Source organism: Microtus ochrogaster, chromosome 4 (genome assembly GCF_000317375.1).
Source record: "Microtus ochrogaster isolate Prairie Vole_2 chromosome 4, MicOch1.0, whole genome shotgun sequence".
NCBI classification, from domain to species: Eukaryota; Metazoa; Chordata; class Mammalia; order Rodentia; family Cricetidae; genus Microtus; species Microtus ochrogaster.
In genome coordinates, this window is record NC_022011.1 from 57,663,449 (window position 1) to 57,679,809 (window position 16,361).

Below are 16,361 nucleotides of genomic sequence, written 5' to 3' on the forward strand. Positions count from 1 at the left end.
GGAGAAAACAAGATATTTCATGACAAAGTCAAATTAAATATCTATCTACCAACCCAGCTCTACAGAATGTACTGTAGAGAAAACTCCAACTCATAGAAGTTAGCTATGCCCACGAAAATACAGGCGATGGACAATCTCGCAACAGAGGGAAAGACACACAAACATATACCAATACCTACTCCACCACCAGGAACAACACCAAAAAGAAAAAAAACAGGAATTAATAATCACCAGTCATTAATATCTCTTAATATCAATGGGAACTCGAGGGATTGGGTTGGGGAGTGCGTGGGAGGGGAAGAATACTAACAGAGATAACTGGAAATTGGGGCTTTATTGGGTCAGTTAGAAGTCTGATGCAAGGAAAACTTCTAGGAGTCTACATGGTGGCTCCAGCTACAACTCCTGGCAGAAATGGATGCATAGCTCAAACTGGCCATCCACTGTGATGACTACATCAGTTGTCATTGAAGAGCCTTCACCCAGTGACTGATGGCGGCAGATATAGAGACCCTTCGCCAAACATTGGGCCAAGTTTGGAGAGTTCTGTTGAGGAGAGGAAGGAGGAATTGTAGGAGCCAGGGAGGTCAGCAACATGGCAGAAAAAAAACCACAGAAATGGCTAGATTGAAAAAAGCAGTGCATGTGACAAAGCCTTGGTTAGACAGCAGTTTGAAACATTGTAGAAGAAAAAAATTAACTGATCTTCAAAGATACAAAAATAGCTATGTGGAAAATATATTGTTGGGAGAGGGAAGTTAAGATAATTAGGAAAAAAAAGGCTGTGAATCAAATCAAATGTAGCTGAATATAAATGATTAAAAATACTAAAACTTTCTATGGTAGTAAGAGATTGAAAGAAGTTTTCAGAAACATAGATAATTCCTAGTTTTGTATGTTTAGTTTCTAAAAACTCACATAATGTTTCTAAGTGGACATTAATTTCTAGCTTGCTAGCATCAACCATGAGTAAAGATTCTGAGTTGCCTGGCAGCTACATAGTTTTTTTCATGATATGGTACACTTACACAACTCCTCATCCAGCTCAGAAATAATTTAGTGTAGAACTAAAGACTCAAGGAATGTGTTAAAAATGGGTAATGTGTGAAATGATTAGAATGTGGATATAATAAACTACATAGGTATACTGTATGTTATACCTGTAAAATGCCTTGAAGACTAAGGAAATGAAGACATATGTTTTTATAGTTCAAATGTGAAACAGACTCCACAGGCTCATATTTTTGATATTAACACTTGGCAGTATTTGAGGCCTGAGGAAACTGGGAGGCAGATCCTACTTGGAGATCGTTCTCTAGGAGAACCTGTCAAGGTTAGGTTGTTTCCTCGTGTGTCTTGTAGCCCTTTCTCTGATACCAGAACACAGTGATACAAAGAGCCTTTGCAATATTCTCCTCCTGGCCAGATGGTCCAACTGGTTGGGACAAAGTAGGCACAGACTTAGCTTCTCCCAACCCTGAGCCAAAATAGAACCAATCTCCTGCAAGTTTTTTTTTTTCCTGCCAGATATTTGGTCGCAACAAAACTTCTAGTTTGTACATAAAGCAACCCAACATCAACAAAGATGTCAATTTTTCAGAAGTGGGTATATAATTTATCTAAAATTGCAATAAAAATTTGGGAAACAGCATTTGTGTGTATATATAGAGATAGATTGATGATAGATGATAGGTAGATGATAGATAGATAGATAGATAGATAGATAGATAGATAGATAGATAGATACAGATGATAGATAATAGCTAGAATATATTTTTAAAAAATATGGCAACACAAAGAAAAATGTTAACATTGTTTTTAAACATAACAAAAGAATATTGTTTACTCAATTTTTATATACTATATGTGAATAATAAAAATGAAATCGTGAGCCGGGCATTAATGGTGCATGCCTTTAATCCCAGCACTCAGGAGGCAGAGGCAGACGGATCTTTGTGAGTTCAAAGCCAGATTGGTCTACAAGAGCTAGTTCTAAGTTAGGCACCAAAGCTATACAGAGAAACTCTGTCTCAAAAAACAAAAAAACAAAACAAAATAAATCTAAAATAAATATTAAATAGATAAGAACTTTAAGATCATAGAATACACATATAACACAAAAATAGGCCCACACATATATCTAAAAGTTATCTGAAAATATAAAAACCATCTTAGTGGGGAAAAGAGGGATCCGTCAAATATTGCTGAAGTAATGAACTTTCATAAATAATAAAAGAATGTGATAGAAAAGCCTTATAAACTAATGACTATCTTGCATATCACCATAGAACCTTCATCTGGCTATGGATGGAGATGAGACAGACACCCACATTGGAAAAATGGACTGAGCTCCCAAGGTCCAAATGAGGAAACGAAGGAGGGAGAACATGAACAAGGAAGTCAAGACCGCGAGCGGGGCACCCACCCACTGAGATGGTGGGACTGATCTAATGGGAGCTCACCAAGGCCAGCTGGACTGTGACTAAAAAAGCATGGGATAAAACCGGACTCTGAATATGGTGGACAATGAGGGCTGCTGAGAAGCCAAGAACAATGGCACTAGGTTTTGATCCTACTGCATTTACTGGCTTTGGGGGAGCCTAGCCTGTTTGGATGCTCACCTTCCTAGACCTGGATGGAGGGGGGAGGACCTTGGACTGCCCATAGGGCAGGGAACCTTGACTGCTTTTCGGACTGGAGAGGGAGGGGGAGGGGAGCGGAGTATGGGGAGTAGGGGGAGGGGGAGGGAAAAGGGAGGCGGGGAGGAAGCAGGAAAAAAAAGAAAAAGAAAGTCGTACATTTTAAACATGCTCAAAAATTTTTTTTTTTAATTAACTTAAGAGGCAGGCCTGACTTGACCTTTGCGGGAGCAGGCAGGCACCACCTGACCTCTGCAGGAACGGACAGGAGTGCCCAGCAACCCCCAGGAGCACTGAGCTATCTCTGGTGTGACCAAAACCATGGTCCTGACTCCACCACGAGGAGCTACCATCTGAGCCTTGGATCCACAGGCATCTGGAGAGTAATCACCAGAGACACAAACCCAGCTACACTAATTGGAGGAAAAATGAATAGGCAACAAGGTAAAAGCACACTCAACAACACAAAAAATACAGCACCACCAAAAATTAATGGCCCTACAACAGCAAGGCTTGAACATCCCAACACAATTGAAGCAGAAGAAAACGACTTAAAAATAACTTTATGGAAAATGTTGAGGCCTTTAAAGAGGAAATTAAAAAATCAAAGAAGTGGAGGAAAAGAATAAAATGGAAGAAATCAACAAATCCCTTAGAGAAAATCAAGAAAAGCAATCAAATAGGTGAAAGAAATGATTAAAGTCTTGAAAACTGAAATACAGACAATAAAGAAAACAAATAATCCAGTAAAAGAAAAAATGGGGTCCAGATCTAGAAGCAACCTGTTTCTCACTGTGGGAATTGTTAAAGAGTTTGTGGAATATCATATAAGTAGAAAGAACAAATTGTTCACTCACACAACTCATTCATTCCTAGATGAATCTCTGAGGACATACTAGGGAAAAGACAATTACCAAAGGTAAAAACTTCTTACTTGGCCATCTGTGCATGAAAGAAATTACTAATTTATTTGTATTTTCTTTCTTTGGTGTTATAGTATCCTAAAGTGGATGTTTTTTAACTCTATGTCCCCCACCAGTAAATTATATAAGACAATTAGTGAGAGCATAATACCCTATCTCGTTAGATAGGAATAAAGGAATAACAAGTTTCTAGATGGGAAGAGAAAAAACAAAAGCTTTTGTTCACAGTCTAAACACCCAGGGATCATCAAGGAAAATGAATATGATTTGTCAGGATAGGTGATGAATCAAAGATAGATGTGGGCAGCATTTATGGTAGATAGGGTGGCAGGAATGTAGGGGAGAGAGAGAATTTGGTATGTAATGTTGACACATGCAGCTGCATAAAATTTAATTAATAAGGAAACCTAAATAAGAAATCAAACAAGAAAGAAGGAGGTTGGAGGTTCCAAGAAAAATGCATTGCTAGTGAAATCCCTTAGGAAAACTGGTAATTTGCTATGAAAATAAAATTATCAACTTGGGGATGAAGCAAATTCACTGACAGGAATCCAGCCCATAAAGAAGCAAAACAAAGCTTGTATCTCTTTTCCAAATTATATAACACTGTTATGTTTTTATCATACTAAAAACTTGAAGTAGATTAAATATTAATATATAAACAAACAACAGATATTTTATAATGGAAAATTAGCAAATAGAACAAATACAAGTGATATCACCATACACAACTTTGTGGATGAATCTCAGAGAAAGTAGGTTGTGCAAAAGAAGTCAGCTATTCAAATTTCATTAACAACAAGCTACAGAGCACAGAAAACAAGAAATACAAACCAGATTGCCATGTTCCTGGCTTGCAGAGAGACATTAGTACACAAGAATATGAGGAAGCATTATGAATAACAAAAATGCTCTTCGTTACAATGTGGCATCATAGGTGTGCATCAGTAAGCAGCACACTGCACTTCCAGAACTCTTAGCATATTTTATGGAAGCTATGCCTTAAGATGGTTAACTTTATATTGACACAGAAGCATTTCTGAATGGGATTAATATTGAAACTGATGAATTTTGAGTAAAGTAGATAGCATTCCAGAATGAGGATGGACCTCATCTAATTATTTAAAAACCTGAATAGGGAAAAAAACAATGTTATAGTTTCATTAACTAACTTGCTTCAGAATTCATCTGCACTTTATTCTCTAGTTTATCAACCTTTGATTTGCAAATACATCATTGTTCTTTCTGGATGTGCTGTAGATTTGGGGCTTGACAGTGTTTACAATTTTAGAGCAAATACCTTATGGTGTATGTGTGTGTGTGTATGTATGTATGTGTGTATATGTATGTATGTATGCATGTATGTATGTATGTATGTATGTATATATATATGTTCATCTGTCCATGTATCTACATATAAATTCATAGTCAGAAAATGAAAAAGCAGAAATAATGTGCAACCATCCTATCGACTGTGCTTTTCTATAGAATCAGACTAATATATAATTCACAAACATCATCATTATCATCATCATCATCATCATCATCATCAGAATAATAGTGATAATAACATATGATGTGAGTTTCCAAGAATAATTTGGCAAATACTTTACAGAAATTCTTCTAAGTTAATCGATTCCATTCCAACTAATTTTCATACTGAAATCTTCAAGAGTTGCCAAAAATGTTGTTGATTTGTCTTGATGAAATTTGAATATTTTTACTTATAGGAAAATCAAGTTGAGCATTTCATACAGCTGATTCCAACTGGCCCCTTGTAATCTCGCTTTCTTCTTCATGAGTTTCAAAGTTACTATTCTCCACTACACACATCTACTTTAGAGCATCAATTTTATGACTGTACTCCTGTCACAGAGCCTTATTTAGACCCTAATCCATTTGAAGTCTCAATTGAAAGCTCTAGAAATTCCACAAGGCCTCTCCAAATGGGCCGGGTCTGATTCCCAAATCTACCTTCCCAGCATCTGCTTCTTAAAACCTCTGCTTTTGTGTCTGGCCTTTTCCTGTAATATCTACAGTATTCTTTACCAGAGTGCAAAGCTTTAACTCAAAGATCAAATGAGACAAATAGACAGCCAGGCAGTTCTGGCACTGTGTTTGGATCACCTTGCTTGGTGACAGCAATTTACAGCTAGATGCTCCATTCCCTTTATGCAGTTCCTTCCTTGATGTCATTTCCGTAAGTCTCATCCATTTTCCAAACATCAAAATCAAACTTGCCTACTTTCTGATTGGACTGTATTTATGGAAACTGAAAACTAGGAAATACCATCAAAGGAAATAAGTATAATTCATGAGTAACGCCACGGTTTCTTTTCTCCAGAAAGGGAATAGGAGCCTCCTTTCTGCCTCTTTGCTGCTGCTGCTGCATCTCTTCTACCACTTATTTGATAATCTGTATTTAACAATCTCTTTCACCAGAATTATGCAGAGCAATCATTAAAAACAAATCCTACCAGATCACCCAACTATAGGCACCTTTAACTGCTTTCAACTACAGGCAGATCAAATTTCAGATACCAGCCTTGACCTGAGAGACTGTTAAAATGCCTATCACCTATCTTTCCATAGCTCATCAACATCCACTACCCCATTGTTTCCACTGTAGTCTAGTTATCAGGACTTCAAATACAAACCCTCTCCAGCTTTCTGGCACAGTGTTCGCTGTGCTGTCTCTCTCTGTTATTTAACTTTTGTTGGCTAAGCCACCCATTCCTTCTTGACCATATTATGTAATTTGAAACTATTTTGTTATTTATTATTCATTTTGCTTTGCTTCCAGTATATATCACAGTATAATAATTACAAGTTCACACACAAAGATTGGGCACAAATAAATAAAAATAAATAAAATGTAGTTAAGCAGAGAAGGAGCAGAGGCAAAGATGTTTAAGCAAAGTCAATGAAACTGCAGAAAACAGAATATTAATAGTTGGGAAAAGGAGAGAAGTGAAGGACTAGGTTAGACCTGGATCTTGTTTTATGAAGTTTTTGGTAACTGAGTGAATTCATTTTTACTATGCAAATTATCATGAAATGGTCTACAAAGTGTTGATCTTGATTTTACACTGATCAATAATTTTCAACCAAGTTTCTATCCAGTGCATTAAACAGGCACTGATAATATTGTGTTTCATAGTTACATTCACGTGGCAAAACTTTTCATAGTAATTTCATGTTTTAACTGTTGTGTCTTCAGTGTTCTTGCCTCCTTAAGAGAAATTCTGGGCCTTTGAAGCCCCTTTTCTTACTCAATAGATAAACATATATCAAAATTTAGGATTAATAGAATATGTACATTAATAAGACTTCATATTCTGATTTTGAAAGTATTCTAAGCCTAAGCTTTGAAGTTTCCAAATAACCAGTGCCATAGAAGAATGCCATGTTTTGTCACACCCTCTCCAATTCAGGTGAGGGTGATGATCTTCAATAGTTTGGTAGATGTCTTGATAGTTTAATTGTTAAAGAACTTGAATATCCTTTTCTGCTTTGTGTATCTCAACCACTTCCAAATAATAGACATATTATTTTACCAGAATTTCTTCTCTGAATATATTCATACTTTAAATAATTCTCTATTAGAACTTACAAATGAACAATTAGAAAACCTGAAGTACCTATATCTTACTAATACTAGAATAATTTTGCTTTGTGCCTTACTATTACTTTTCTGCACATGAACAAAAACCAGTATTTTATGGAGTGATTTATTGACATCTCCTTTACACAATTAGCGGTCTTTTGTTCTCTGTTTCAAACTGCTTGCCAACATATCCATTTTGTATAAGGTTACAGAGTTTTCTTTAATTTCTTTTTGAGACATAGTTCACTCTGTAGCCAAAGCTTTTTACTACATGTCCCAGGCTGCCACCCAGTGCAACATTTGCCTCTCTGAGCATCCTGAATTCTGAGTTTATGGACTTGGGTCCTCGTATCTGGTTTACAGGCATTTATGGTGGGTATTATAGTCTTAAGAGTTTTTTATTTTATTTTTATTCATTTTCTATGATAAATGTTTAAATATAACTTGGTTAAATCTAATTTTCTTTATAGTTCTTCTTGTGTTATACTTAGAAATGACATCTCTACCCTAATGTAAATTTATTTCTGAATCCAAAACATATTCATACTTTGATCTTTTTAGGAGCATTTTGCCCTTTTCTATTGATATATTTATAAATATAATAATATGAATATACTATATTTATTGATAGTTTTTATGAGATTTAGTTTCTTCATTTTAGATTATATGTATATATATATAAATATAATTACACACACATACACATATAAATATATGTGTTTATGGGCATGAGGATATGAATACATATATCTTCTTAGTCCAGAAGTGAAAATTGCATCTCATGGAATCAGAGTTACATGAAATGTAAACATCTCTGTGGGTGCTCTAATGCTTAGGTTATCTATTTCATAAATACAGTTTTAAGTCTATAATGGCCTTGTAAGTAAAAAACAAAGGCTAACAAAGAAAACTAAGAAAGGTCTAAGTGATTGTAACTACTGAACAATATTGCCATCCTCCCATAATAACACACCTAAATGACCACTTATTGAATAAATAGAATCAAATTACATATTGTGCATCTCCAAGTATACCAGATTCCTGAGGTGCCAGCTATTCACACGGCTACTGTAAGAGGATTATTTGAACCTAAGAGTATCGGGCCTACGTGGCAGTGTAGTAAGACCTCATCTCTTTAAAAACAAAATATAAATTTATATGCATCACTAACTTTTACTTGAGATCTACTTAGCAACAATATTAAATGCTTAAAATATGTTATATAATATCACAGTTTACATATAGATCTTAATATATTGAAAAATATGCACGATTTTCAACAATACCTAATGTTTTACTTTCTATTATTTAAATGGCACAATGTTAAATGCTTCTCTGAGGCTGTTTAGAAAGAGATCACGTTAGATGCAGACATCTCTCTCATCTGAAGACTGGAATAAATATGAAGAGAAAGGCTTCCTGTGGAACAGGGATGAGAACGGATTTCAAAGCTTTGTGCCACCGTGTTATAATTCATCCTGCACTACACACAGAACACAGAAATCTGTCACTAAATATTCATTGATGGGTTAGAAAACATATTTCAAGGTGTTTTAATAAGGTGTGCAAATAAAATCACACAGCTAAAGAATGCCTTTTATAATTCTTATGGCACACGAGTGTGTAATCAGTTTAAATCAGCAATTAATTCTTGTTCATACTTCCATTTAGACATCCTTGTGGATTGTAACACTCAAACTGTAAAATGCAATGCTTTTTGATCTAAAATAGTCTGCCGACAAAGGAGAAACATATGCTCAATCATTACCAGAGCCCTAAGAATTCCAAGAAGTTTGTAAGTTCCACATTCTTCCTGCTTAACCTTTTCATTACAGCTTAATGCCCTTTTACCCTCAGTACTCAAGACCAAAGCCTTAGGAAATGTCAGTGCAGCAGAGAAGCCCTTCCATAAAGCCCAGCAATTCCAAGACAGCTTAGATACACTGCTCCCATGGACTTGTAATGGGCTACCATGGTGATTGTTTTAGGTAGAATGCAGAATTCTTTTAGAAAACAAATTCAACTTGAAAAAAACCTGATATTTTAAACTCTTTCACCTGGAGTGATCATTTTCTTTTAAAAAATTATATTAAAGGCTTAGGACATTGTGCCATATTAGAATAGTTACCTAGATTACACAGCACGCACACTCGCACACACACACAAACTTACACATATATAAAATATATGTATTCTTACACAGATTATATTTTGATGCAAAAGATTTGGGTTGTTGACAGAAGTATCAATGTATGTATTCACTGCAATATTTGGCAGTTTTTAATATGGCCCTAATGTTTAGATTTTACCTGTTTAGTAAATGTCTTTTTCAAGCAAGAGCCAGAGGATCAGGGAGTTGACAGTGAGATCGTGATTGCTAGTACTGTCTGAAACTGCACCCATAAAATCTCCGGACATGACTGTCCAAATGTGAGCCTAACAAGATCAACACAAACAGAAACACCAACGTGCATAGGAAAAGCCCATGAGGCCTCAGTCCTACACAACATATTATAGGCAACTAAGGAAAGCTGGAAGCAAGAGAGGTGGACTTCTTCAGAGACTCCAACTGGTTGTCTAGTGCTAAATAATCAGCTCCAAAATATACTTACAAGACATTTTATACAGACTGAAGAGGTTATATTTAGGGAAATATGCATATATGTATATGCATGCAATAATAGTTAGTGAAAAAAGGTCATTAATTTGAAAGAGAGCTAGGAGGGGTATATGGTAGTGCCCAGATAGAGATAACGCAAGTAAGAAATATTGTAATTATACTATACTATCAAAAATTAAAAAATCTTTTAAAAATTTATCATAACCTCACAAAAATGTAGCAAAGGCTGACAAAGAAAAGCAAGAAACAACATTAAATATCTTTCTTAGCTAAGATTTTATTGCTGTGAAGAGACACCATGACCACTGCAACTCTTATAAAGAAAACATTTAGTTGGGGTGAGTGTCTCGCTTACAGTTCAGAGGTTCAAACCATTTTCATCATGGTGGGTAGCATGGTGGCATACAGGCAGATATGGTGCTGGAGCTGAGAGTACCACATCTTGCAGGCAACAGGAAGTCAACTGACAGTTGACTAAGGGAAGCTTGAGCAAAAGAGACTTCAAAGCCCACCCACACAGAGACAAACTTGCTCCAGCAATAACACACCTTCATGTAGTGCCACTTCCTTTGAGGGTTATTATCTTTCAAACTACAACAATATCCTTATGATTATTATGTATTTCCACACAAATTTAACACTTGGATATCTTCACAGAAATATATTTCAAAAAGTTTAACATGTGGCACATCAGGCCAAGGTACATGCAAGAATGAAACAAAGCAATGAACTCACTAATGAAAATGTATATTGTGGCTCAAATTTAAATAATTAAGTGATGCTTGGTTCTGTTGATTCCAGTAAACACATGGAACGTGGCCTTATGATTTCTGACTTGTTTGATGTTGGTTTAGAGAATTAAGTACAAAGAGAACCTTCATTATAGACTTCTGAGCTTGAACATCAAGTTTCATATTTTATCCAAAGATGCTTATAAATGATTTTATTTATTATCACTCAACTTCCAAACCTTGGAAATCCCTTGAAGTTATCCATGTTATTGTCTGGTGACTGGTAATTTTATCTTTTGGCAGCAAGCCCTTTTGTTAGGAATTTGCTTATGAATTGGTTAAGCTAGTTTTCTTTGTGAAGGAAATAAGAGCATATTTCTTCAGGACAAAATACCAAAAAAATGAAAATAAATAGGTGGATTTACGGATATGCACCGAAAGTCACTGGAAGCTTAGAAAATTTTTCTTGCAAAGCTAAAAATCGGTACAGATCACTGCTAAACCCTTTTGATCACAGCAATTGATGTCAATTGTAAAGATGCCAAAATCATCCCTCAGTTCTATATCATAGTAGCTCAGGTGTCCAGCCTAGATAGGCATGGATTCTGATGCTTCTCTGTTATGCCTGTAGCCTTCTTTGTACCTTTTATTTACAAATATTTTAGTAAGAATTAAATTACATACCCTACTACTGGCGCGAGAGTTACAATATGAAAGTGAAGCATTTTCATACTTTCTCTCCTGATGATCAATGTGGGCAAGTGGGTCTGATACATATACATCTTCTGAAAATTCTTGGTTTAAGCAAATATTAAAGATAGAAAATTGAAGAAACAAGGCATCTAGCCCTGTACATTTTGTACTTGGGGTAATTTGAAAATGCCTCTGGAAAGTTCTGTAAGCAAAGTAATAATTTATTCTAGTTATGTGTGTTAGTAGTTATTTTTTCCAAGAGGGTTTCAAAGACACCCTTTGAGGGAATGATAGATACAAAGTCCTTTGTACTCTTAACATCATGTAAAACTAATGTTTAATCTGAGTAGATAATTATATGGATTATTTTGATGGCTAACTCTTCCTGTGTAGGAGATCTACCAACCATTATACTTTACAATGCTAATGTGATGATTATCAAGAGCAGTGGAGGACTAATTTAAACACGTTCCTGTGAATATAAAAGTTCTAATGCAAAGCCATTTTCAGAGTTTGGCTCCTCATTTGATGTCCCTAACCCACCCATTTGCTGATCTGTGTGTTTGTCGATTTTGTTGGCTGGCTTTTGTATTGAATTGATTACGTTTTTGAGACGGAGTCTTGCGATGGAGTCCATGCTGGCTTCAAACTTTGGATTCTCCTGCCCCAGCTTCCTGAGTTATATTACAGGTGAGCATTACCATGGTCAATGCAGCGCATGATTGAAAGTGCTACCTTAAGAGTTGACAGACTGAAGAGAGTGCGCATTCCATAGCAGAGCACGAAGAGGCAGTAAACACTGGTATTGTTAATCTTCTACTTCTTTCGGTACCTATTAGCTCCATGAAGCTGACCCTCTCTGTAGCCTCCCACTAATCCCCTCTACAGATGTGGCCAAGAACATAAAGGTGGGTGGCAGTGGGAGATGAGAAAAGAAAGCAGCCTTCAACTTAATACTTCACACAAAGTGAAATAGGAGGCAGGCAGGTTGATCACACTTAGAATCCCAGCTATGGGAGCTCATGCACAAAGATTGTGTGAGGTTGTGGCCATCAAGCCTACAGAGTAAGACTGTGTCAGAACAAATAAACATCAGAGGCTCAGTGGGCTAAGAACCTAGGGAAAAGCAAATGCTATTGTTCTGCTAGATCTGAGTAACATAGAATTAAACTGATTCCTAATAACATTTTACTTTACCCAGAAATCAGTGCCTTACCATCAGTTTGTGAACACCAACCAGTAGCTTTAGCCTTAGCCTAAGTTGTTTGGAATGGGGCAGGGGCATATCCATGAGGCCTTTTTGGCCAACAACTCCAATAAAAGTAATCAGTTCCTGACAGTGAAGTTTTCACACAGTGGTAAGAGATGTCTTTTTTGGGCTTTGTCTACCTTATTATTTAGAGATTCTATTTAGATTTCTTTGATATATGTAAAAATCTTAAGAAGCTTCTACTATATAGTAGATTTCCATGACTCACTGAAATGGTCCTAAGTGTTATCTGTCCTTCTCTGTGTTGCCACCATTACCCTTCCTATCTCTCTCCCTTTTCATTTAATCCTCTGATTCTAGTATTCCACTCCTACTGTCCATCCATAACTATATATTCTATTTCCCTATCCATAGGAGCTCCTTCTTTCTCCTTAATCTCTTACTGTATACCTAGCCCCTATGATTGCATTATTGCATATGTCTATCAAAGACTTAAAAGCTAATAACTACATATAAACAAGTGCATGGCATATTGGTCATTTTGAGTCCAGGTTACCTCATTCAAGATGATTTATTTTTCCTAAAGAAGGTATGTATGGCTTCTTTATAAGCTAACAAACCCAGGCTTACATGCCTTGCTTCCTTGACAGTGCAACACTGGACCCGATGACATATGTGGCAAGTGTCAGCCCTGCTTCTCTCTGGCCATAAAAAACCTCCTGCCATCCCAGCCCTAAGTCTTGTCTCCACAAATCTCAGTTCTCATCTAATAATCAGCCTTTTTCTCTGTCATTTTACATATTTCTATAACAGCCCATTCTAACTCTACTTAAGAAAAGGACTAGTCTACCCTTGCCTGCTACCTTCTCATTCAGGGAAAGACCACCCCACTGTGTCAGCAGAGGGAGAGACCGAACCACTGCACTCAGCTGGATAGTTTTATGTCAACTTGATACAATCTTGGTCACCTTAGAGGACGGAGCTTCAACTAAGAAAATGCCTTCATAAGATAAGGCAGTAGAAAGACCTGTAAGGCACTTTCTTAATTAGTGGCTGATAGGGGAGGGTCCAGCCCACTGTGGGTGGTGCCATTTCTGGTCTGGTGGTCCTGGGTTCTAAAGGAAGGCAGATTGTGCAAGCCAGTAAGGCAACAGCTCCTGCCTCCAGGATCATGCCCTGCCCTGTGGGCCATTATAAACAATTGTTTAATGGCCTATTATTTATTTGATGCTTTAAAATAAAAATAAATATGTGTTTTTTTCTTGATTCTAATTGTTGAACCCTGGGAACTATATGTAAATATGGATTAAATTTCTAGTCACTTTTGTTGTTGTTGTTTTGCCTTTTTTGAGACAGGTTATCTTTGTGAAGCCTTAGCTGTCCTGAAACTTACTCTGTAAAGTAGGCTGATTTCTAATTCACAAATCCTCTTGCCTTTGCCTCCCAAGTGCTGGGATTAAAGGCATGTGCCACTACCACCCTTCCCTCTTTTTTATTTAAGCATTTTGAACTGAAATAAGAGTCTTTCTGCAGAGGCTAATGTGGGGATACAGAAATAAATAAGTAAAAATAAAATAATATTTTGTGTGCTGATTTTCCAATTAGGACAGCACACTGTCTGCAGCTGAGGCAGGGGAATTTTCTTGCCCAGGGGCTTACTTTTGCCACAAAGAAAGAAAACTCCATGTGGTGTTGCTTCATTGCCCATTATCTTCTCTGAAGTAGAATGGTGCTGCCAGGAGCAGACTTGTCTCATTGTCATAAAAAGAAGAACCTAGGTTATTAAAACATCTTAGGCATCATCTTCTGTAGATTTCTGAAGTGTTTTAAGATGACCTATCTATCTAAAATGTATCTTTGTTTGACCTTGAAAACATACCCAATGTGACTACAAGATTGACTGTACTAGGTGATTAACTACTAACCTACATTTCCTTATTATCCTAAACAGTTGGTAAAAATGATTTTCAAAAACTGGAAATCTACATTATATTGTATATGTAATACTTTGAACAAGATTAGAAAAGTATGTATGTTTTAAAAAAATTAATCTCAAATTTGCTTCAATACACAAAACTTGTATACATTATAAAAAAGTCCAATCCAATGTAAAACTCTAAAAACTAATAGTTACTTTTATTAAAAAGGTTTTCTACCTTTTTTATCTTATCATATCTATATCCTCCCTTTTCTTTTCAGAGAAGATTCAATAATCTACCCTTTTATCTTATCATTTCTATATACCCTTTTATTTTCCTTTCAGAGTAGATTCAATAATCTAACCTTTTATCCTATCATATTCTATATCCCTTTTTTCATTTCAAAACAAGATCCTTGAATCTAATTTCCTTTGTTTAGCTTTTTTCCTGACCTTGACCAATAATAACTTGTTACTAACCCTCTAAACAATGGTAAATATCCATAATCCAATCCTACATAGTCTCCTTCTAGAGCCCCAAAAGAAAGAAAAGCTCATTGTCAAATGTGGGATTCTTTTTCTGAAGTTGCCAGGCATTCTTGATTTTTTTTTTTTTTTTGGTTTTTTAAGACTGGGTTTCTCTGTGGCTTTGGAGCCTGTCCTGGAACTAGCTCTGTAGACCAGGCTGGTCTCGAACTCACAGAGATTTGCCTGCCTCTGCCTCTGCCTCCCGAGTGCTGGGGTTAAAGGCGTGTGCCACCACCGCCAGGCAGGCATTCTTGATTTTAAAGAAATTTTATGATGATAAATGTGTTCATTTAATCTTTGCTACAATTCTTTTAACCTACAGGATCCTGGTGAGTACTTTCTGATGACCTTTTTGATAATTTGTTATTTTAAAATATAACAAACCAATGTCAAAAACAATAGGGGAATTATTTGTATGAGGAAATGTAGAAAGGTTACAATGTTCTAATGAAATGATTGACTTCAGCAATCAATTCAGCAAAAAGACATATTTAGACATATACTTTTCAAACACATATATCTGAGAAAGGAAGACAATGTTTCTGGCTTCCTAAAACACATATCTATAAACTTTAATGTTGGGCTTGGTGGCACATGCCTATATTTCCAGCGCTCAGAAAATGAAGGAAAGACGCTTCAAATTCAAGGCCAGTCTGGGTCATTTAGCCAGCTCAAGACTAGTTTTAGATACATAATAAGACCATGTCTAAATCACAGTGTAGCGAGCTGCATGGAATCACAACTGATGGAGATGTATAATCAACTCCTGAGATGGCTAAGGCCTGACCTATGCCTGATCACGCAATGATCATCAACTGCTTACATATGCGTGAGCCTATGGGCAGTGCCCATCTGGCAGTTCGGGGTTGGCAGCCCATGCCTACTTAAGGGCTGGGAGAGGTTTGCCCGGGGAGAGAGAGGAAAAGTGAGAAAGTGAATAAAGTCCTGGAATAAACTGCAGTGAGAAGAGCTCTGGTGGTCGCGTCATCCTTGCGGGTCGAGGGTGGGCGTGACAAGTGGTGGCCCATACGGGGACAAGCGTACGGGGAACCTCCAAACCTCTCTCAGTGGAGCCCAGAACTTGCTGTAGCAAGGGGGTGCACCAAATAATCCTCAAGGTAAAGATTGGGGATCAGCGACAAAAAGCGGGTTTTCCGCTCTCACTGGTAGAAGGGAGAGTGGGGTTAATAGGGCTGCGACCAAAGCGGACGGTTTAAAGTCAGAGCCACGATTAACGTGGATGGTTTAAAATGAGGGCCATGACCAAAGTGGATGGTTTAAGAATGGGATTTTAGAATGGGCGCTTCCACATCATACCTGATTTTTCTGGCTCTTAACGAGCTGTTATGGAGTGCTTTGGAGAAGTTTTTGACTGAATGTGACACAATTGCACTTTGGTTTGCCGTCTCTGGCAATCTTTTTTTTTTTTTTCTTTTTTTTTTTAATTTATTTATTTATTGAGGATTTCCGCCTCCTCCCCGCCACCACCCCC